Source organism: Lepidochelys olivacea (assembly GCF_965140295.1).
Source record: "Lepidochelys olivacea isolate rLepOli2 genome assembly, chromosome: 3".
NCBI classification, from domain to species: domain Eukaryota; kingdom Metazoa; phylum Chordata; order Testudines; family Cheloniidae; genus Lepidochelys; species Lepidochelys olivacea.
The window spans coordinates 68,266,721-68,291,544 of record NC_140413.1 but is presented as its reverse complement, the minus strand read 5'-3'; positions in this window follow the sequence as shown (position 1 = coordinate 68,291,544).

Here is a 24,824-nt window from a genome sequence, read left to right as displayed (position 1 = left end):
GTCCTTGTATCCACATACAGGATTAGCTGGGCAATCGTTGGGCCATATTGTCTAGCTCCTTTGCAAAAAGACTTATTTCTGAGCGTCTGTCCTTGGATATCAGTCGTGGGGGTAAAAACTTAGACATGTTGCCAAGGAAACATTGTCAGACCTGCGGGCAGCCTCATTTAATTAGTATGTTTACACATGAGCAACAATTTATGATTTTAAATTACAGAAATATGCACAAAATGGTTTGCAATCCTACCTGGTAAGAGCACACCCTGTTGAAGCCAGCACCCATCTTATAGCATTCTATCTGATAAATCAAATAGCTTCAGTAAACTCATGTACAGTAAAAGCTTTGTTATCCAGCAGGTTGGGAGAATGGGGGGTGCCAGTTAGTCAAAAATTTCGTTTAACTAAGAGTTATATGGAGGAAGGGAGTTTGGGTGCAGGAGGAGGCTCAGGACAGGGGGTTGGGGCATGGGAGGGGGTGCGGGCTCTGGGAGGGAGTTTGGGTGCAGGAGGGGGTTCAGGGCAGAGGGTTGGGACATGGGGGTGGGGTTTCAGGGTGCTGAATCTGGGCGGCACTCACCTCTGGGGCTCCACACAAGCGGTGACATGTCCCTGGCTGCTCCTAAGTGGAGGCGCGGCCAGGTAGCTCTGCACGCTGCCTCCACCCACAAGCACCACCCCCGCAGCTCCCATTGGCCATAGTTCCTGGCAAATGGGAGCTGCAGAGCCAGCGCTTGGGGCGGGGCAGGGTGGGGTGTGGGCAGCGCATGGAGCCCCCCATGGCCACTCCTCTACCTAAGAGCAGCAGAGCCATGTGGCCATTTCCGGGGAGCCATGTGGAGCCAGGTAGGGAGCCTGCCAACCCCACACCAACCAGACTTTTAATGGATATTAGAAATGCCAGTTTCTAGAGCTTTCCAGTTGGTAAAGTGCTGGATAACACAGCTTTTACTGTATCATGTTTGGATTCAGAAGCTGAGTTTTCCCACTATAAAAAAAAAATCTAAACAAAGTTGGCATTAATCAAGAAGCCAACCAGGTAAATATTACAAATATTAATTGCCCAAAACAAAAAGCATCAAAGGCTGTAATGTTTCACATTTTTATTCAGCTGTGAAGCATGAATTATAACACTGTGGATGCAGGAAAAACAGGTCTGACTCTGATCGGCTAGTTGCACGTTTTCCATTGTTACAGTGAATTTCATGCTCCTGAAAATGAGGGACTAATGGCATTGATTTCAGTCAGACCTCATGCAGGCACGTGCTGTACCAGCTTCCATCACTCATCGCTTAGAGTGCCCCTCTGTATTGATCTGCCACGCCTCTGCTATTCCACTCCTGGTTTTCTCTTACAACTCCATTCTGCATGCTCTTCAGCGCCTCCTGTGAGGTGCATAGTGCCCGCAGCTTACATTGATTTTTAGCAGGAGTTGAGAGCACTCAGATCCTTGCAGGGGGTGTTCACCTCCTGTCAAAATGTGGCCCTTTAGATAGGAGACTGTCAAGCTGTACTACGTGGTCTTATCATGTACACAAATAGGGACTCTGAGGGGACCAAAAGCCTCATCTTTACATCGCCAGAGCTGGAAAATAAGCCCGGGTCTTTAAAGGTGTAAGGCTAATGTTACATAAAACACCTACATTCATTGGCTTGCATCATCCCCCCGATATTCCCACACAGAGGGAACCCTCAACCCGCAGAAGGGGGGGTTCAGTTGCTTTCGTGGCATTATTCCCCCAGTTCCCTACCAGGGATTCATCACTGGGTCCACCCAGGAGGGGGGCATGGAGTCTTGTTGAGCCAGAGAGGACACACTGTGCGGGTCTATAGTAGCTTTTCACATAGCATGCCCTCTGAGGGCCATTTGGGGCAGCTGTGACCAGGAGTCCCCGGCACTGCAGCTCCTGCGAAGCCATACTGCTGCATGTGGCAGGGAGCAGATCTTGGTAAGGAGCCACAGGGCCTGTTTATGGATCTTCCCGGCCTCCAGAGGAGCCGGTGGGGGTCTGCAAGGTTTGGGACCTGCCGTTTCCACTCATAGTACATTTGTTCTGTAAAGAGCGAAAGACACAACAAAGGCACAGCAAATTCCACCGCTGCCCCCGCCTTATTGGGGGGATCTACGCAAGCGGATCCTCATGGAGATTTTTCTCCCCTAGAACTTCCTACTGTGGGTTTTACTGCAGAAAATGATGATCTGGTCCATTATGCTTATGATCTAGGATGTATTATTGCCACTGTAATAACCGACAAAGTGCCCAGCTCAGTGCATGAGACATAAATAAAGACACAGGCCTGGTCCTGGGGAATTTCCCAATCTAAGGACTCCCAGGGGAGTTAATGGGCACAGAAGCAGGCCCAGTAAGACTGAAAAGCATCAAAGCCATACACTGCCAAAACAGGACTATGGGGCCAAATCCCATGAGGCTGAGTGCCCTCAATTCCTACTGGCGAGAGGGCCCTCCGCCTCCTGGAGGATCAGAGCCCAAAGCATAATTTTAAAAAAATGTAATATACAAGTACACCCATAAAATGTATTTGCTCTTTTTGGCACCTTGCTCATTCAGGTGCTTCCAACCATTCTAAAGCTTTTCCCTCTAAGAAAAGGGCAGAACAGAAGCAATCATTATTGCAAGAAATAAAATTATTTAAATTGATTAATGCATTCAGGCACCAACACCAGCTTGCATATATATATATATATGGATTTATCAGCACCTACTTGCATAGTGCAGGGGTAGGAAATGCAAGTAGCTCTAGTCAGTAAGTATAATATTCTCTGATGTATGTCATTATTTCTGCTTAGTTTTTCAGTTCATATTTCAGGACACAAAGTCCTGAACTACATGACCTCATGTAGATAATAAAACTGGGGGAAACAGTCTATTATTCTGGGAGGGCTCAAGGAAAAAGCAATGGACGATTATCTTTTCTTCTCCTGTTTTCTCTAGAGATCATACTGCAAGACCATCTTAGCAGCCAAAGCTAGGTTTGGGGAAAGAAATCAATCAGAGCTGATATTCAACCAAAAGCAGCTCCCCACGTTGGGAGATCCCTTCTAAATCCACCTCTGGCAGGATTCTTAGTCTATTGTCATGCTTGACCCCATGACTATGTAGCTATGCGAATGTTAGACTGTGTTTTCTTTGCACTGCACTATTATCTTTCCAGGAGTCTGCTGGAGGCAGCTGCCGTTTTGTGTTGAGTTCACATGCAGCAACTTACAGAGAAGACACATATTTTCCTCTCACTTGGGCCTTACAGTCTTGTAGATGCTTATGCACGTGCTTGACTTTAAGGATCTGACAAGTCCCATTAACTTCAGTGGGACTAGTCACATCCTTAAAGTTCAACATGTGCCTATATGATAGTAGTTTTAGGACCTTGGAGACTTTTACTTTTGTTCTTTCTTGTTTTGCTGCTTCCCCTTCATCTGCACCTGACCAGATTAAGTGACTTTCCCAACATCACACAGCAAGTGGGCATCAGACCCAGCCGTCAAGATGGGGCAGCTGGGAAATTTGCATTCAAGTCCCTGCTCCACCACAAACTTCCTCAGGTTTCTGTGTCTCGGATCACCATCTGTAAAAGGGGATAGCCGCACCTCCCAGGGTGGTGTGAGGGGAAAGACATTAAAGACTGTGAGGTGCTCAGATATTACTGTTCTGTTTCCCATGGTTATGAGACTTCTGTTTCCCATGGTTATGAGTCTTCCCCCATGGGTCAACAATTTTATTTTTCCATTGGAGCAAAGCTGCCATGGGAGGGTGTAACCCATGCCTGCTTGGTGTGGCGCTCTGTCCCCGTCTAGTGGCCCCTAGACCATCTAGAGATTGACAAGTCTGCTACAGCCTTGGCTGAGAGGCATGTGGCTTTTAGCTCATGCAGCAGAGGCTCATACACTAAGCTTCAGAGGTCCCAGCTTCAATCCCTCCAGCCAACGACCCCAGGGTCTGTCAGCATTAAAAGGGCATCATAGTGGAAGGAGAAGCAATCTCTCAGGGAGTTAAGTCCAATGCCAGGCACGACTTTGAAAATCAGTACAGTGACCTCAAAACGTTTCTCCATAACAGCACGTGAAACTTACCTAGCATCTCTCATCCCCAGACCGCAGAATGTATTGTGAACATTAAATAAACTCATGTGAAGTATTATCCCCATCTTCCAGGAAAGGGAACTGAGGCACAGAGAGAGGAAGTGACTTTCCCAACATCCCACAGCAAGTCAGTGTTGGAGTCAGAAACTGAATGCAAGAGTCCTGACCCAGCACATTGTAACCATTGCAACCACTAATCATTCCTTCAGTGCTTACCTACAACACCTTCCCCGCAAGGACTGCCACTGAACCCCACTATAAGCCCAGCTCCAAAAGCCTACCACACCCATTAAAAAATCCTTCCTTCAGCACATGGAGGAAACCACTGTATTTCAAAATGATCCCTTCCCCCCAGTTCTGGTCACCCTACTTCCATCCATCTCTCTGCTCTCCTGGATACTTATCTCCGCTGATAGTTCAGCCTTCAATGAGCCACTGTTTTTTAGCTTCTTTTGCTGATGGCTGAATGTCATTGCAATATGTCAGGGGATACAATAAATATAGTAATTGACAAAGGTTCTGTCTATCGTCATGTTCCTGATTCATCCAACTTTTAAAATAACTGTTTATTTGAACATTCTGAAATAACAATCTATCTTTATGCTTCCTTCCCCTGGCCCCCCCTGCCCATTGTATGAAATGTATTGTAATGTATTGTATGAAATGTCTCATTCCAAGCTGGCTCTTAGTTAATGTGTATGATTTATGGAAAGAAATAACACACGCCTCAAACAGCTAACCAGACTCACGTTTCCTCCCATTCTTCCCTGCTATAAAGGATGATTCTTCAAGGAGTGGACTAGCTTGTTGAAAGGTGCTGAGCATTCTCAAAGCCCACCACACCGATACCGTGGACCCTGATCCTGTGAGGTTCTGAGTGTCTTCAGCTTCTCTTTTTGGTTCGGGGGACTTTAAAGCACTCAGTAAACTTGAAGGATTGGGCCCATTGCAAGTATTGTCTTCATCCCCTTTAACTGTCTGAGGGAAATGAGTGTGTAGAGTGAGATCTTTCTCAGCCCCAGAGCAGTGATGGACAAAATGGTTTGGGAGAAAAAATGTATCATCCCAAATTCCAGACTCAGCTGATTAAATCATGTTCACATGAAGTATTTCATTCCTTGTTCACAGGCGCCTTCCTACCTGTGGTGAAATCCATCTTGAGCCCTAACAGCTCTGCTGTGCACACTGCTCTCCATCAACCTCTCGTGCCCCAGACTCAAGGGGAGAGTGCATTATGGGCAGCCTCTATAGGGCATGACAAATTCAGATAGAACACCTGGGCACAGCTCAGCAGAAAGATTTACAGCCCTAAAACAACCACCTCAGCTAGAACACCAAAGATGGAGGATCTGATGGGGTTATAGGAGACGGTGCTATGGGGCCTGGGAGGGAGAGCTGGGAAAAAGGAGGATGATGAGGGTCAGATTCTCCCCTCTCGTGTGTTTCTGTTCTCCCATTCTGAGGCAGGGGGCGCTGTGAGGATGTGGCTTGCAACGCATCTGCTGGGGAGTTGCACTGAAGTGTGTCAGGAGTCTGGCAAATACTAACACCTTCAGCAATGAGGTGGCCAGTTTCTGATTAAATTTAAAAATAGGCAAAAAACCCCAAATCTTTAACAATCCAGCATTTAAATGATAGGAATGACTTTGGGGAGCTGTTTGCACTGATGATATGCAGCCTGTGTATTCCCCATGTTCCCTTGCTCAGGTCCCTGCTTGGCCGAGACAAGGCTAGACTGTGGCTTTTATTAGCTGGTTGTTTTTACAGTCTCTGAACTTTACTCCTAAATAGCTGGTCATTGGGATTTTTATTTGTTAAAGAAGACATGACATATTACTACTCTGCTAATGTATGTCTTGTCAGTTTCACTTGCTGTTGCCCCAATTCTAGAAGAAGCCACATAATTAGCTAAATATATTTCTATCTTTGTCTGTTTCTGCCCAAGGTGGTCTTTTATGTATAGAAGTGTTCATGCGCCACCTAGTGGCTTTATGAGACATTGGCTCTACTTGTGTCTTCAGTGCCACAAAGAGCATGGTCAGAAGACTCCATTTTGCCCCACTTTCACAGGGGCCTGCATCAGTGCTCATTTGCCTGGTCATAAGGAAAAAGGCCAGCCTGGCTATAATATTATCAGAAGGTGCTCAGGAAATGCAGTCCCTTGCACTAAGTTATTTACCAGTCTTTAGATGTCTCTCTCAAATATCCAGTCACTAGGCCAAGTTTTCAAAATTTGGGTCCTGTATAGCCCCCAACAAAAATAATGCACGTTCACTGGAAGTTGAATGTGCGAAATGTCCAGTTGCACACACCAGCTGGGAAAATGCATGTGCAAACTGTGACTAGTTGCCAGCCCATTGAAGCACAATGGGGGTCAAATTCTCAGCTCTAACAAAATCTTTCATCAGATGAAACTCCCATTGGGCCAGATCCTAAAAGGTGCTGAGCCTCATGCGCCTTGCCCACCCACTTCCAGCCACCAGTCCTGCATGTGAGTGTAGAGACACTGTGGGCCAGGTTCACTGCCAGTGGCCTGCTCTCCCAGCCATGCTACCTCCTTTCTGCTGGTTCTCAAGCTGAGGGGGGCAACTGGAACTGACAGAGGGTGACCAGGTGTCCGGTTTTGGACTGGAACGCCCCGTCGAAAAGACACCCTGGCGGCTCCAGTCAGCACTGTTGACTGAGCAGTTGAAAGTCTGGTCGGCTAAGGCCGGCTGGTCCCTACCTGTCCTGGCACTGCGCTGAGCCCCAGAAGTGGCCAGCAGGTCTGGCGCCTAGGTGGTGGGCCACGGGGCTCCGCACGCTGCCCCCGCCCCAAGCACTGGCTCCGCACACCCATTGGCTGGGAAATGGCTAATGGGAGCCGGGGGGGAGGGGGGGAACAGTGCCTGAGGGCGAAAGCAGTGCATGTAGCCTCCTGGCCCCCTGCCTAAGCACCAGACCTGCTGGCCACTTCCGGGGTGAAGCGAGGTGCCAGGGCAGGCAGGCAGGCAGCCTGCCTTAGCCCTGCTGCACCGCTGACTGGAGCCACCCGAGGTAAGCCCGCACCCCAACCCTGAGCCCCAACACCCTGCCACAGGTCTTAGCCCCCCCAAACCCAGAGCCCCCTAATGCACCCCAAACCTTTCATCCCCAGCCCCACCCCAGAGCCCGCACCACCAGCTGGAGCCCTCACTCCCTCCCACACTCCAACTCCTAGCCCAAAGCCCCCTCCTACACCCTGAACCCCTCATTTCTGACCCCACCCCAGAGCCTGCACCCCAGTTAGTTACCTCACCCCTTCCCGCACCCCAACCCCTTGCCCCAGCCCAGTGAAACTGAGTGAGGGTGGGGTTGAGGGAGCCACCGAGGAAGGGGGAATGTAATGAGCAGGGGGGTGGGGCCTCGGGGAAGGGGCAGGGCTAGGGTGTTCCGTTTTGTGTATTGAGAAAGTTGGCAACCCTAAACTGGCAGGAGAAAGGTATTGGGGCAAATGGGGTCCTGAACAAGGAGGCAAGCCTGCTGGTTCAAGTTCCACCCTAGATTCCCAACCCAGTCCACCTTCCTTTTCTATCAGAAACCCTCCCATCTCCTGCTGTCATGTCCCTATAGACCTAGTTGTTTTAATATATTTCCTTCTACAAACCCCTCTTCAAGAGTCACCCAGAACTCCATTGCCAATCTCCCCCCCACCACTCCCGATCTCCGGTCAAAATTTGTTCCTTTGTTATTTTAATATAAAACAAACATTCAAACGTTAATTATACATACTTCTAAAACTCCACAATGAATCAACAAGATGTACATAACAAAAGTCTATATTATCATAACCCTCATGCTTTCTAACATCCTCTACCCTCTGTCACACCTTACTAATTTCAGGCCAATTTCTATTATTTTTGGAAATCAGCAGCATTCCTTTTAATTGACGCTGGTGTAAGTGAAGCAGAATTTAGCCCTTATCTTGCAAGGCCACAGGGGAGGAATCTGCCTTTTTTTACTATTTTGTCAGTAATGAGTCATGCGTCTAGTGCTATAGAAAAAATAAAATACAGTCATAAAGTAAATAATAGTTCCTCCCATGATTCTTTCAAGCCCCAACAATCTCCCCATTTTCCCTTCCAGTCCCCTCTTCACAGGAGTGTCAGAAGGCTATATCCCAGCTAAGATGGGAGGCCACAGGTCTCTCGGGAGCTCCTGGCCAGTTCTTTCTACATCATGTGGAGGGATCCCTGCAGGATGATACAAGATGCTTCTTCCTGGCCAGGTGCTAAGTGAGTCTCCCCTGGGCAGCCAATTAGTAGAGAGCAGAGCTGGTGCACCCTGGGAAGTGGAGAGTGGAATCTGGAGACTCTAGGAACAGAAGAATACAGTGTGGATCAGGAAGGTATGTTGCACCTAAGAGCCAGAGGAGCCTGTTGTTACCCAGGAGAGCTAGGGGAGGTTTTAGGAGACAGTTCCTTGCTTCTCTGTGTTGTTATCTTTTCTGTTTGAAGATAATAAACACCCTCACTTTTATTGCTCCAGCTTTGATCTATTATTTTACCTCCCCATTTGCTGCAGGAAGCCAGGGATTAAGAGATAATACGGGCCCCAGCAGACACTCCCACTCCTGTTTCCAAATGAACTAACTGCATTCTTAGTTACTCTGTGTCAGGTGGAAACAGGTCCTCATGCAGGTGCTTGAGTGTGGAGAGTGCAAGAAACCTGCCCACAATTACAGCCCCTGTACCTCAGGAAGTAAAGGGAGTGCTTCTTCTGTTCCACCCTCCCCGCTCACTACGACACCTCCTATGACCTGGGAGGTGAGGGACAGGCTGTGCCTGGGTTAGCTCCCCCTAGTGCAAATCAGCTCTGCGCTGACCCAGATGCAGGGTTGTGCCTGAAAAGCACAGTATAGCCCTTTATCTTTGCAAGCATTATGGCCTTCAGAATTTTGATCTCATCTTGGGGTTTTTTTCTGGTTCGCACACTTGGGCTGGGCATTTCCAAAAAGCCTACAAGAATAAGGCACCCAACTCCTATCAAAATTCAAAAGGAATTGGGTGCCTGCCTCCCTTTGGCTGCTTTGAAAGTCCCAGCCTTGAGGGTTTGCTTTTGGAGTGTTACAGGAACAATTAGCTTGCAAATCGTTTGGGGTTTTTTTGGCTGTTTGTAAGAGGGAAAGAAAGTAGATGGGTTTCTGCCACATAATCCATTTACTCGAACAATCAAACAGACAGGGCCAACCATGTGTTTTATTTAGCTTTTCTCATCCAAAAGCAGGTAACAATGCTACCTCACAAGAGTCGACCTCCTGTGACCTTGAGCAGATTAAACACAGCTTAGTGCCAGGTGGTCCCAAAAGAATCACAAAGTTTTCTCATTGTAGCTGGGTACTTATAGAATCCTCATTAACATAGGGTCTAAGCACCTCACAGTTATTAATGGATTTTATTCCCTGAAGACTGGAACATATTTCCCTATTTTACAGATGGGAAACTGAAGCACAAGGTAGAATAAGTGACTTGCCCCTGGTCACACAGGAAGTCTGTGGCGGAGCCAGAAACTGAACCCCAGTCCCATGAGTCTGAATCCAAGACAGTGTCCCGTCCACTAGACCATCCTTCCTTCCAAAACACTGTGCATTGCAATGACACTTTGCAAACATGCTGACATTAATCAAAGCTCCTTTCTAAACTCCATCCATCCCTGGCCATAATAAAGTATACTGAAAGACCAATCAGGGCACATTTAGGACTCTCCACCTGATCTTGGTGGAGGAACATTGGAGCTTAGGTCATGTACTCAGTCATTTCCTCACACCCTTTTAGACCTTGATTTGCCTCAGAGCTTTTTAACGAGCTAATAGTTAAAATAGTCCCCTATAATTATGCTCGAATAATGCTTGATTATTACAGCATAAATATAGAGGTATATCTTAACTATACATAATTTGCAGCTCTCCATTATGCTAATGCCCAGATGTCTGAAGAAATGACTTAGAAATACTAGCAAGTTATAAAATATCTCAACTGGTGTTCTTTACATCTATGAGAAATGATGAGAGTGTCTATTTTTTCCTATCTCTGCCAGTTGTCCCCCATTGATTATTTTTTGACACCTAAGAGATAATATTCAAAACAATGGAAATAAAAATAGGTCATCTATCTTCTACCAGGCTCTGATTTTGTTGACTGTTTTGTTTTCAAATGTCCTTGATTCTCTCAGAGATCTTGGCAACAGCATACAGTTCATGTGTCCAAATCTCTATCAGGTATAAAACAAATAATAAATAAACCCAAGCGTTCTCAGGGGTGATTAAACATAAGGCCTTGTCTACATTTGAAAGTTGCAGGTTTTGTTTATGTATTACGCGATCCTGAGCAACTGCTGCCCAAGCAGGTGCATCCACACTGCATTGTTATCCTGAGTTGAGCTACTACCCGTTGGACTCATTGCAGCCCCACAGCACTGCACTGTTTCAGAATATCCTGGGCAGACCTCTCATAGTGCACTGCTCTGCCGCTAGGCTCTGTGCATTCTGGGATTTTTCTGACTGCGCATTGCGGGGATACCTGCTATATACCTTGTTATGAATACCATTTTCAAAGTGCTGTCAGGCAGCTTGGAGGAAATACTGCAGAGTGCTGAGATGCTAACGGTGATTAATGTAGACAGGCTGCTGCAAATATATCTCAAGTCATGCAATGACTTCTGAGGCAGGCAATTCAGGCACCTGAGGAGCAGGAGGAGTATTAACTCAAGCTGTCACTTCTGCATGAACTTTTCCTGGAGTGGCTTCACTCTATGAGCTATGTAGCTTCTGGATACAGGTAAATAGTGCTGACTGGTGGGACAGGGTAATGCTGCAGACCTTGTGTGACCAGCAGTGGTGGCTGAACTTCAGGATGTCAAAGGCCCCTTTCCTAGAAATTTGTGCCGGGCTCTCCTCGGAGTTGCAGTGCTGGAACACCTCCAGGAGAGATCTCCTCAGCATGGAGAAGTGTGTGGTCATCACTATCTGGAAAGTCACCACCACCGATTGCTATTGGTCAGTAACTAACCAGTCTGGTGTTGATAGATCAACTCTCAGGGGGCTGTCATGGCGGTGTGCATTGCTACCAAGAACATGCTGTCCCCCCAGGACATAGGACTTGACAATGCACAGGAGGTTCTTAATGGATTTGCATGGTTGGAATTCACAAATTGTATCGGGGTCATTGATGGGACCCTGATGTTCCTGTTCTTTGCCTCAGAGTTCATCAGCAGAAAGAGGTATTTCTCCATGGTGCTGCAAGGACCGGTTGATCCCCATGGCAGGTTCATCAGTATTAATGTGGGCTGAGCTGGAAGGGTCCATGACTTCAGGATCTTTAGACACTCGGGCCTGTTTCCTGCAATGAGAAATGGAATTTTTCTCCCAATTATTATGAGCATTAATGGTGTTATGATCACTCCTGGAATTCTGGGAGTGCCCAGCCACTCTGTTCTAGAGTTGTACCTAATTAATAAGATTAAGATTCTGTCATGGGTGTTTTTAGTAAAAGTCAGGGACAGATCGCAGGCAATGAACAAAAATTAATGGAAGTCGGTAGGCTGACCAGATAGCAAGTGTGAAAAATCGGGGGGAAAGGTGGGAGGACGGACTAATAAGAGCCCATATAAGAAAAAGCCCCAAATATCAGGACTGTCCCTATAAAATTGGGACATCTGGTCATCCTAGAAGCCCAGGCCTTTCCCCTGACTGTTACTAAAAATACCGCTGCTCCTGTGGCAGGGGCTAACTGCCGCTGCTTCAACCACAGAGGGACTTACCCAGCTCCAGCCACTGCTGCGAGAGCTGGCCACGGCAGCTGCTGCTCCAGGAGCCCCAGGGCTGGCACCAGCCAGCTATTCCAGGGACTGCAGCTCTAGGGCTGGCCGCTGCTCCGGTGGCCTGGGGCTGACCACTGGCCAGCGGTTCCAGCAGCCCCGGGGCTGATAGCTGCTCCAGCCCTGCCGCAGAAGTAGTCCTGGAGATCCCAGAAAGTCAAAGAATTGGTGACCTCCGTGACAGAACCATATCTTTACTAATTAACAACTGCATGTGCACCTATACAGGCTGCTGGTGTGAGGGGTGGGAGGAGGAAACAGGCCAACAGGGACAGGCCATTAGTTGCAGGCATATCTCTGCAGGATGCCAGTAGGCTGGGGGTTGGTGGCAGGGGAAGGAGGGGGAATGGGGGGCAGCAGAGGCAGGCTAGTAATTACATGTGCACCTCTGTAAGCCATCCTAATGTTGGAGGATGTCACCTGAGGTGTGTCTCCGTAAAGCAGAGAAAGATCTTGCTCAAAAAGGCAGTGGGCAAACCAGAAAGATACCCCACACTGCTGTTTGCCAGGATGGTGCCTCAAGAGCTGGTGCAGGAGTGGAAGGGAACCACAAGTGCACGGGCAATGCCAAGACAGCCGTGTTGCCATCCCATCTGCGTGCCACACTAAAGGACTATCTTTGCCTTAAAGTTTCCTTTTTCACACCCGGGGATTGGCATAAACTGCAACAGAAAATAAACTTAGTTCCGCAGTAACCCAAAGCTGGTCTATGAATGTCTTAACATTTCTTTCCTTCTGGAAACGTCTGTGTAGTCTGAATGGGGCGAGTTACCTCAAAACAGCTCCAGTTTGCTCAAGCCGAGGGTATTAATAAAACTGAGTCCGAAAAACGTGTCTGGTGCTTTCCTTTCCTGTATCTGCCACTAAAAAAAAACACTCCCGCCATTTGGGCCATCTCATTTCTCACCCACACTGCGCTGCCATCTAAAAGTGGGGGAAGGGGGCTTTGATCGAGAGGGAAGGAAGCAATAAGCACTGTGGTAAAGGGAGTGTGGGGTGCCATCTGGTAAGCTTCCGCCGGGATTTGTGTGCTTGCAAATTTCGGAGAAATATATGGTAGGGAGTTTTTAAAGGCTCTGGCGCTGCCACCATTTTGAGCACCAGGTGTGGGGAAGGAGAGAGTTTCTTTTTCTACACTCAGACTCTGTGCTTGCAAGGAGGGAAGTATAGCCTCTCGGGGGCACCCAGGGGTGGTGTGTAATTTTCCCAGGTTACTGGGTGGGGGCTCAAGCTGGTTCTGTGTTCTATTGTTGAAAAGGAACCCCTAGATATTGCACCCAGCCCTGTTTGCTGCCGGCTCCACCTGGCAAAAGGGTTACATTTTAGTGACTGCTCTTCCGATGGGCCTGGACACTTTCCCCTCCCCAGAAAACAGTGAATCCAGGACCTCAGCACAGGGCCAGTCAGAAGCACAAAGAATGGCTGTTAAATGATAATTTTTACTTTGGGTGTGTTAACTTACCAGAAGCTGGAATCACAAAGGGGCACAACAGGCTGCACACCTGCATTTAAAGATGTCCAGTCAAGATTACCCCAAATCAGTAGAAGGTAGATGGGTAAACAGACAAGCTGACCCCGGTAGCTAGCAAAGCAGCATGGGATAGCAGTAGGAGGACTGCTGGGAGCAGAGCAGTTGTTTCGGAATGGGGATGCATCCACACCTACTTTATTACAGGAAAACTCAGTAAACCCACTACCAAAACTGGACTCATGAAGCAAGTTAAAACGCCAGATGATTCACGGCAAAAACTTCTGTGGGTGGATGCAAGGCAGTTCATTGCAAACATACTCGTGTTAACCTGCAGCAACTTTCAAGTGTAGACAAACCTTAAATCCCTCTGTGTAATGAGCCTCCTTTGGATTTAGGTAGGCCTACAATCTGCTAAAGAAATGGCCCGTGGCAAACTTCTGAGCTACCCATGCTTCTCTGTTGATGGTTGAGAAGCTTTTCTGTTGTAATAATGCCACATACACTACCTCTGTTTTAGAAGGGAGAAGCAGTGCACGGAACAGAGGTGTATGTTCATCATCCTCTGGTTAAAATAACGGGGTGGAGGATTCACATCCCATGGACGTGAAGCATGTCAGTATGTTTCTGGTTCCCCCACAGCTGCAAGGGCTGTGTGCTTTCTGGATCTGTCCAGATAGAGTATCTCCACCAGTATTCCTCCCAAATTCAATTGAAGCCCTGTCTAGGGCTGTGAAATGACAGTAGCATGTAAGGTGGGCAAAGACGTAAGGACCAAAGCTTTTAAAATCTATGAAAGCTCTTCTCAATTACTGTACTGTACTCTTCTCAATTACTGCATAGTTCCACTTAAGTCAATTAAGCTGTGTCAATTTACACCATCTGAGAATCTGGCCCCAGCACTCTGTGAACCTTGTAACCCCACTTGCATGATAAATGGTGATGATCAGAATCTTAGGGAAAACATAAGCTTCTAAGTTCCAGACAGGGGTGCAAAGGCTTGTGTGTTGTGCTCCCTTATCTGTACATGGGCTATGTTCTTTTATAATATGAGGTGCTGCATTTACCTCCTTCATCTTGTGTACAAATCAAAAGTGTTTCTCATCTCACTTATTGCTGCAGAAAAGCTTTCCTCCGGGTGACCTGGAAATGTCGGTCTTGCACATTTAGAGCCTTCAGCTTAGGAAACCTTTCAAAAAAACGGTATGTCATCATATTGAAACTATTAAATGCCTCCCACCTTCCCTGTGCTCAGCCATTCTCCTCAAAACTTCCTGCTAAGCCTCTTCTTACACCACTTCCCTACCGCATCTACAAACACAGATCGTCCTGTGCCATGTGAAACCTACACATCACATTGCTTGTGTTTGCACTTGATGGATGCGATTTACATTTATACTAAGGTCCCTTTACACCACCCTGGCACTGTAAAGTTGCCTTGAAGAGGGCCTAAGTGTAACAATAAAATAATAATTAATGCTCACTTTACAGCCCCATTAGACTGCTAGTTTGTCTGTTACATGGTGAAAAACGCTTGCCTATCTCATGATGGAGTTGGAAGGATTAACTAGTTACAAAGGTAGATGAATGCAGTCATAGGATTTTCATAGTCACTCATATTTTTAAAGGAATTTGCTTTGGCCCCCACACTCCTTCCAATGTTTGCTTTCTTGAATATGCACGTGACTGTGTTTTACCAACACAAGTATTTCTGGAAAGAAGATTTTGGCCTTACAATCGTGAGCGTTCGTGGAAATCAAGTTTGAAATTTGCACCCGCAGGTGTTAACGCCAGAAGCCCCCGGGTACTCATCCACACAGCAAGCAGAAACAATGCCACATGATGGATTCACATCAGCACCAGCCAGTGCAGCTCAAATAGTGCACAGCAACAGCTTGGGATCTGCAATATAATTTGTGGAACAATGTTGGATAACCAAGACATTCAAGGAAATTGCAGTCTGCTTGTGAATATTGCACAGGCAGGAAAAGGCTAAATTCAGCTAAGTTGTTTGTTGTGAATTAATCTCTCAGCTCTAATTAGTTAGGGCCAGATCATTCCCTGAGATCTGCACACAGAGACCCTCCTGCTTCATCCCCCTCAACTTGAGATTCATGGTTGGGTATCTGAGTCATTTCTAGCAGATAGGCTAATGGTATTGAACAAAAGACTGTAACAGCTTAAAGTATGTAATACTCTAGGGGTCTGTCTGTGAGAATTACCAAGCAGTTAAGGTACTTGGCACAGAGTGATCAGTTTACTCCCTATCTGAAACACTGAACAAAGAGTAAGATTCACTGGTTAATTCTACCAAGGGTCCCTAATATATTTTCATTAGGTACAGTAAAAACACAATCATTTTCAGTCCAACTTTTTGGTCAGGATCCTCCTGTTCATTAAGGCCACTTTAGTGCCATGTAACGGGTCCAAATAAAGATCTGACAAACCAAATTGTTTCGGCCAAAGTGACTTGCCCAGTTATCCATCATCATGTTAGATCTTTAATCACATTAATGCATTAAATAAATCAGATTTTAAGAAATCCATTGAACAAATAAAACAAAGAAGCATATTTTAAATAAGGCTAAGACTTCCAGTTTCTAACCAGTGGGCCTAATAAGAGCCAAAATCCATTACTGAGCTTATAATACAGGACATGTTCTTCAAAATAAGAAACCATCTGGGATCACCTCCTGTGACCTCCATAGCCAGGCTGGAATGCACAATAAGTGCTACATGAAACGAGGCCATGGCAACTTCAAAATGGGAAGGAAGGATGGAACATTTGGTCTATTCATTTTCCCAGTCCAGCCAGAGAAGTGGAAAATATTCAGATTAAAAACTCATGCAAGACCAGATGCTCTTTAACTGGTCACACTTCAGCAAGTGCATGCACATTAAAGTTTAAAAAATACATATATATCAAATGAGCTAGCATAACTGGAGCTCAGGAAATAGGTGCATTAAACAAATGCTGACAGGGCATGCATGAGCACACATGAGCCGTTGTGTCTACAGTACATAATTCCTACGGTCTCTATTTGCATTTGGAGAGAGATAAATGGTCAGATGCTGCAAATATAACGGCCCTTGAATCTAACTAATTTGGGACCTAATCCTGCATTTATTATTCAGGCAAATATCTCACTAAATATGCAAACTCATCAGCCAAATGCATGCCCATACCTGCATAGCCACACGATCTATTACAGCCCTGAGCCTACAACAGTGGCCACAGATGAGCGTGAGAGACAGGATACCATCCATTTCTTTGAAATGTGTGTTTTTGCTGAGTTCCTGATTGAGCCCTTTCTGTCTAGTATAGGGAAAAATGTTATCTCCCACCAGGCTGCTGAATCTAAAAGCACAGTGACATCGATGACATTCATGAGGGACATCTGAATTCTTCCCTCAAGCTGGCGCGCCTCGGCGCTGTCTTGAAAACGAGTAGAACGAACCACACTCAGGTTAGTAGCTGCTCTTTTAAATCCAGTAATCTAGCATTCATGCTGCAGCTGTCGGACAACAAAACTACAACAGATGTTACAGCAGGACTCCAAATCTGCTGGCCCAAAAAGGAATGTGATATCCTCACTGTTCAGTTCTCATTCTATCACTGTTCTGAAAAAGAAGCTAATGCCATCAGTTAGCTCCTTAGGAAGGGAAGCTAATGTGTTTCTGTCATAAATATAAAGGGAAGGGTAAACCCCTTTGAAATCCCTCCTGGCCAGGGGAAAGCTCCTCTCACCTGTAAAGGGTTAAGAAGCTAAAGGTAACCTCGCTGGCACCTGACCAAAATGACCAATGAGGAGACAAGATACTTTCAAAAGCTGGGAGGAGGGAGAGAAACAAAGGGTCTGTGTCTGTCTGTAGTCGTCTTGGCCGGGGACAGAACAGGAATGGAGTCTTAGAACTTTTAGTAAGTAATCTAGCTAGGTATGTGTTAGATTATGATTTCTTTAAATGGCTGAGAAAAGAATTGTGCTGAATAGAATAACTATTTCTGTCTGTGTATCTTTTTTGTAACTTAAGGTTTTGCCTAGAGGGGTTCTCTATGTTTTTGAATCTAATTACCCTGTAAGATATATACCATCCTGATTTTACAGGGGGAATTTCTTTATTTCTATTTACTTCTATTTTTTATTAAAAGTCTTCTTGTAAAACACTGAATGCTTTTTCATTGTTCTCAGATCCAAGGGTTGGGGTCTGTGGTCACCTATGCAAATTGGTGAGGCTTTTTATCCAACATTTCCCAGGAAAGGGGGGGTGCAAGTGTTGGGAGGATTGTTCATGGTTCGTAAGATCCAAGGGTCTGGATCTGTAGTCACCTAGGCAAATTGGTGAGGCTTTCTACCAAACCTTGTCCAGTTAGTGGGGTGCAAGGTTTTGGGAAGTATTTTGGGGGGAAGGACGCGTCCAAAAAGCTCTTCCCCAGTAACCAGTATTAGTTTGGTGGTGGTAGCGGCCACTCCAAGGATGACGGAGGTAATATTTTGTACCTTGGGGAAGTTTTGACCTAAGCTGGTAAAGATAAGCTTAGGAGGTTTTTCATGCAGGTCCCCACATCTGTACCCTAGAGTTCAGAGTGGGGGAGGAACCTTGACAGTTTCCGAGCAATATTCCATGCAGTCACATAATGGCAGACTTTACCTCATTCAGTAGAAAATCTGATAAGGTCGGGGGAGGTTATTAGACTCAAAAAACCAGAGATCACACATATATCATCATGCCCTCATTTTTTGACCATCAAAATGAAGACAGTATCTCCTTGGAGATGTAAAACAAATCATAGAATCATAGAATATCAGGGTTGGAAGGGACCCCAGAAGGTCATCTAGTCCAACCCCCTGCTCGAAGCAGGACCAATTCCCAGTTAAATCATCCCAGCCAGGGCTTTGTCAAGCCTGACCTTAAAAACCTTTAAGGAAGGAGATTCTACCACCTCCTTAGGTAACGCATTCCAGTGTTTCACCACCCTCTTAGTGAAAAAGTTTTTCCTAATATCCAATCTAAACCTCCCCCACTGCAACTTGAGACCATTACTCCTCGTTCTGTCATCTGCTACCATTGAGAACAGTCTAGAGCCATCCTCTTTGGAACCCCCTTTCAGGTAGTTGAAAGCAGCTATCAAATCCCCCCTCATTCTTCTCTTCTGCAGGCTAAACAATCCCAGCTCCCTCAGCCTCTCCTCATAACTCATGTGTTCCAGTCCCCTAATCATTTTTGTTGCCCTTCGCTGGACTCTCTCCAATTTATCCACATCCTTCTTGAAGTGTGGGGCCCAAAACTGGACACAGTACTCCAGATGAGGCCTCACCAATGTCGAATAGAGGGGAACGATCACGTCCCTCGATCTGCTCGCTATGCCCCTACTTATACATCCCAAAATGCCATTGGCCTTCTTGGCAACAAGGGCACACTGCTGACTCATATCCAGCTTCTCGTCCACTGTCACCCCTAGGTCCTTTTCCGCAGAACTGCTGCCTAGTCATTCGGTCCCTAGTCTGTAGCTGTGCATTGGGTTCTTCCGTCCTAAGTGCAGGACCCTGCACTTATCCTTATTGAACCTCATCAGATTTCTTTTGGCCCAATCCTCCAATTTGTCTAGGTCCTTCTGTATCCTATCCCTCCCCTCCAGCGTATCTACCACTCCTCCCAGTTTAGTATCATCCGCAAATTTGCTGAGAGTGCAATCCACACCATCCTCCAGATCATTTATGAAGATATTGAACAAAACCGGCCCCAGGACCGACCCTTGGGGCACTCCACTGGATACCGGCTGCCAACTAGACATGGAGCCATTGATCACTACCCGTTGAGCCCGACAATCTAGCCAGCTTTCTACCCACCTTATAGTGCATTCATCCAGCCCATACTTCCTTAACTTGCTGACAAGAATACTGTCCTTCAGCAAAGCTACCAAAAAGGCCACTTTAGTGGATTTTTTTTTCATATTGCTGTTTTCCTGCTTCGCAGAACATAAGGGCATTAAAAATTAGTTTTGTGGTATAATAAAGTGGATGCCTCAGAGGTTTTTGGAAGCAGAAGCACAGATTTTTTTATTTGCATGCAAAAATTCACGATGGAAATAAAAACATGAACACATGGTTTGATTGTTAAACCTTTGTGGGTTAGTATATTGCTGACTTATAACAGTGTAATCAACAAAATGAAACATTGTTTGAAACTAAACAAGAGGATGAACATTAACATATGATGCACATATTTTTAAAAATTCTCATGGAGTAGATATATGAAAATACAGTTATAGGTACCCAGCCCTGAGTCTTTTGGTCTTTTGTTCCTGATTTTCGAGGTCTATATTTTTTGAGTTAGGAGGAGTTAAAGAGTATAGTTTCATGTCATTTGAGGTCATTTCTTGTTTTGTATACCCCAGTGATTTTGGTATATACTTACCCCAGATTTCCTTTGTTAGAGTTAAAAAAAACAGTTTTGTAAATTTCCCTCACTTTGTGTCTGGTGTTTATAACTAGATGGTGCAGCAATTTAAGAAGCAAGAGAAGCAGCATATTATCCTGACCATCCTCTAGCCGGCTCATGGCAACACCCTTAGCTTAAGAACTGATAGGAAAAAATCAGATTATTTGGTGACAATATAATTCACTTTTTATTTTCCCAAACACCAACTTCCTGTGTTGTGATCAGTTTGTGGGTCTGCAGGAGGTGGCTATGACACAAGACACACTCTGTTTTTAATTAGCCAGAAAGACTCCAGCAAAGCTATTTTTTGAAAGGTTGCTTTCTCTGGCAACGTGGGTTGCTAAAGTATAAAGCATTAAATTGCTAGCTGACACTATGCAGTGTTTACTAAAGAAACTCCTGGAGAAAAACAATTCACTAAGCATTCTAAAGTGTGGATAGGAATCTCTTTGTAGTCTCATGTGGAGTTGAATAAAATACACACAATTAAGGTTTACAATTGTTACTAGGAGAGTAGTAAAAATGAACTGAAAATTAAAATATTGTTTATGCTGGGAGTTGGGTGAAACATTGTTGAAGCTGGTGGGTATAATAGGCAGCTTTCATTCAGGATAAATATAAGAAGTAATGAAGCTCGTTTATGGAACAAGATAGCTGAAACAATGGGAGCCACCACCCAAAAAGCACACAAGGTTCGTCAGAAGCAGAGCTACGTGAGAAATGGTGTTTCATGGGGGGATAAATGCACACACAGAGAGGTGGGTATTGTTTTGGTGGAACTGTGTGAGTGAGAGAGAGAGAGAGCAGTTGGAGCTTGAAATACCACAGAAGCAGACAGAGAAAGCAGCAGATAGCGAAGGACAGCCAGAGAAGCATTGTAGCATGACCCTGAAAGGTAGGAGAGAGCGCTTTTTGGGCAGAGTGCTGGCTGAAAGGGGCTTGGAACTGTGATCAAAGAAAGTGCCTCCTGTTTTTTATTTCTACTCTGTTCAGTGAAACAGGATTTTGTACATTCTTTGTAAATAAACAGGATTGCTCCAAAGAAATCTGACTACATCATCAATTTCTCCTACTACAGGAAACAACCCACAAGACCTCAAATAGTGGCTCAGCACTCAGGTCAAAAGGAGTAACAATATTTTGTGCTTAACATCCCCCTTAAGCAGACTAAAGGTTAGGGAAGAAGGGGTATTCAGCACAAAAATATGCTTTTACTAACCTTTCTAACTTTCTTTCTTCTGCCCGGGATTTATCAGCAGTAGGAAAGTGAGTGGTATTTTAAAATACAGTAGCATGTTTTAGCTAACTTGTTTTAAACCACAACTAGCTAACATGATTTTAAAACCTACCTGCCTTTGTCTACACTAGTTAGTAAGTGGTGTTTTTAAAACAAACATGATCATTACATTTTTTTAAAGCACAGCACTCATTTTCCCAGTGTAGTCAAACCCTCCTGGTACTTCCCAGTTCACTGAAGATAATTCCATGCAATGTCACATCACAAGTGTCGTTGCAAGCCATGATGAGTTCTATGGTATTTGTGACATCAAAGAACTACGCATGCTGGGATACCTTCATTGAACCACGAGGATTTCACTGGGGAAACCAAGAATTTGGTAAGGGGTTCTTAAAATGTTTTCAGTTCTGAATCTCAGTCGGGGTAGATTGGCAAATGTTAACCAGGCCTCTCCAACCAAACATCACACACACATGTGAGCACACTGTAAATGAAGGGCTGGAGTGCCCCTGTTCCAACCCTTTGATTTACAGGAGAGGCAGCTGGGTATTCACATTACGCATGTGCATGGCCAGTCCTTTTTTGAATCCTGCTAAACTCTTGTTATCCAGGGGCACAATTGCTCCCACTAGCCTGTGCAGGCTCCGTATTGCCCCCTTCTTAGGGCAGGGCCTAATTAACATAATCTAGCCCTAAACTGGGAAGATCTGCAAACACCTGAGGGAAGAGAAATAATGCAAAGGACTCAAGACAGAAGAGAAACATGGGCAGAAAAAAAAAAATCACACAGTGATATTCAGCTTGAAGTAATACAATCGTGCATAATAAAAAATATCCTGTGAGGAGGAGTAACTGGAGAAGTATAAGTGTTGCAAGAGACAAAGAGGTGATGATGGACAGGAGATACTAACTTGCAATGTCATTCGGTAGCAAAAACAGCTAATGCGGTTTTGGGCTGCATATGTAGAGACAACTTATCAGGGACAGGAAATGGAAGGGACGGGGGCACAGAATTTACTAGATCCAGTCCTGCAAGCCCTCCCTACACAGAATACTACACAGTACTATAACGTGTTATAAATGACAAACAGATGGATGGTGTTGACAAAACCACACTTTATGATTTCTGGCCACTTACTTATCCAAAAAGATGTTGATAAATTGTAAGGAATTCAGAGAAAAGCAACAAACGTGGTGAAGTGGAGGCATCGGGCCAGATCCTCACCTGCTATTTCATTGCTTCGGCGGAGCAATGACAATTTATACCAGCTGTAGATGTCTTCCAAAGAAAAGTTAGTGAAGTTCAATAGGTCTAGCTTGACTAAGCAATGACTAAGGAGGTGACATAAAAATCTACAAGTATTTGAAAGGTGCCACTTATGAAGGAGACTATTTAGCATAATAAGAAGCAATATAACTAGCTGTAATTAGATTAAATTGAGAGCGAGATAAAGAATTTAGGCTGGATATCAAGAAAAGCTACCTGACAGTGAGGTCTGTTAGTCTGTGGAATAATTTTCCCAAGGGATGTGGTGAAAACCCCGTCACTTCAGACATTTAAAACTAGACTAGAGATAAATGGACAATCCTGTAAAAGCAGAGGGCCTAGATGATCTAAAAGTTCTTTTACTTCTCTAAATCTGTGAGTAACATGAGTGATCCCCTTGCCATTTCTTTCTTCCTTTTTTTTTTTTTTGGAAAGGCTCACACAAGTGCAGTATCTTCAAAGGAATTCCATCTGACAGTGCATAAGAAGTGATGTATTTTCTTTGATAGCTGCAAAGTACATTAATGATTCACTGAAAATATTTCAGAGCCCAGGTGAGCAGAATACTGAGAGAAGTGCCATCCTTAGAAGTATTTTAGAGAGACTGTCAACAAGATTCCATCCTACAGAACATGCTGGATTAGGAATTAGAACTTTAGGGCCTGATTTTCAACTGAGCCTCAACCAGGTGTCCACTTTTGAAGGTACACATAAAAAACCGTGCCTGCATTATTGGACCACTAATATATCATGAGTGCAAATGTCAGTCGAGTTGTGTACAACTTATACACAGTAGATTGCAGAGCAGGTTTGTCTACCAAATATGGATCTGGCTACAGAGTTTCCTTCCCAGACAAATACACTGGAGACGTGTTCATTTGAAGATCCTTTAATATTTTGCCAGGTATGGCTGAGGTTAGCTTAAATATGATATGCTGCATACACTGTCACCTAGTGGCTGAACAGTATAATATAGTTTAACATTCCATTACATCTCCCCCTTTAAGTTCTACATTCCCATCATTCACAAAATTTATACTATCGTGCTGTCTTTCAAGTTCAGTACATATCTTGTCTATCAATCATCTCTGAATCATACTGGTTTTCTAATTACATGAACCAAACTCATAACAATTTGGTCATCTGGCTGTCCATTAGTTGCAACGACTGGCTTTGGTCAGTTAGGAATCCTTGAGTCGTCCTCTTGTTCTGCATCTGCCATCTGTAGAGTTTGCTCTATTGACTGTTCTTTCTGAGGAACAAACTGTAGATGTTGATGGGTTTTGTTGAACTCTCCATTGTCAGTCTTTATCACATATGATCTGGGCATTGAATTCTTTTTCTTTACAACAGCTGGAGTTGTCCATCCTTTCTCTCTATACAGTTTAACACAAACAAACAGTCACAAGATTCTGGATGTGGCCGTTCTCTAACTGAATGATGTCTTTTATAGAAGTGTTCATATGCTCTTTTTGCTTTTGTATCTTATTTGGCTATCCTCTTCCTGTCTGGCCACTTTGAGACAGATTTTTTTTCCCCCAAAGCTGGAAAAGTAGTTCTGAGTTGTCTTCTCATTGACAGATGTGCTGGACTGTTTCCAGTAGCTGCTATTGGTGTTGATCTGTAACATAGAAGAGAAAGAAATGTATCTTTCTGCTATAGGATTTTCTTGGTTGTCTGAACAGGTCTCTCAGCCTCTCCATTTGCTTGAGGGTAATGTGGGCTGCTAATGATATTATCAAAATAATATTTTGCTTTAAATTTTGCTGCAATTAATTTTGGTCAGTTGTCTGTCACTAGTTGTTCTGGAATACTGAAGTGAGCAAAATGCTCTTCAATTTCTCAATAACATTGCAACATGTTATGTCTTTCATGTACATTATTTCTATGTACCTGGAAAAATAATCCACAATGCTCAGGTAATAATGCCCTCTGAAATTGCATAAATCTGCAGCTAATATCTTCCAAGTTTTGTCTGGTATTCTTTATGGCTCAGCATTGTCTCTTAGGTTATTTGTACTGGATCTCCTTTCAAAAGTCTGATATCAAGTTCTCCATCGAGTTCTTCCACCTTTCTCACTAGGCCCATCGTAGCTGCCATGCTGAGGCTGCAAAGGTTGTGGGTCTTTGTTCCTATTATCATATGCACTCTGAATGCAAAGCTTTTGTCTTTGTAAGTTGTTTCTGGCCCATACAGGTCAGAATATCTCCAGGGCTAATCAAGGCTGTATCAGGTGATTTCATCTCTGGGAAAGGTTGAATGTGATTGTAAAACTATTCTGAGACGATGGTCACGTCTGCTCCTGAATTAATTTTAAAGTCAATAGCCTTTTCATGAATAATCATTTTCACTCTCCAGTCAGGCTCTGTGTCATCACCCACGAATAATGCCATGGGATCATCTGTAATTATAATTAATTCTTTCACTGCCTTTGTATGGCAAACAGCTCCAAAATGTCCATATTTTGTACATTTATTACGT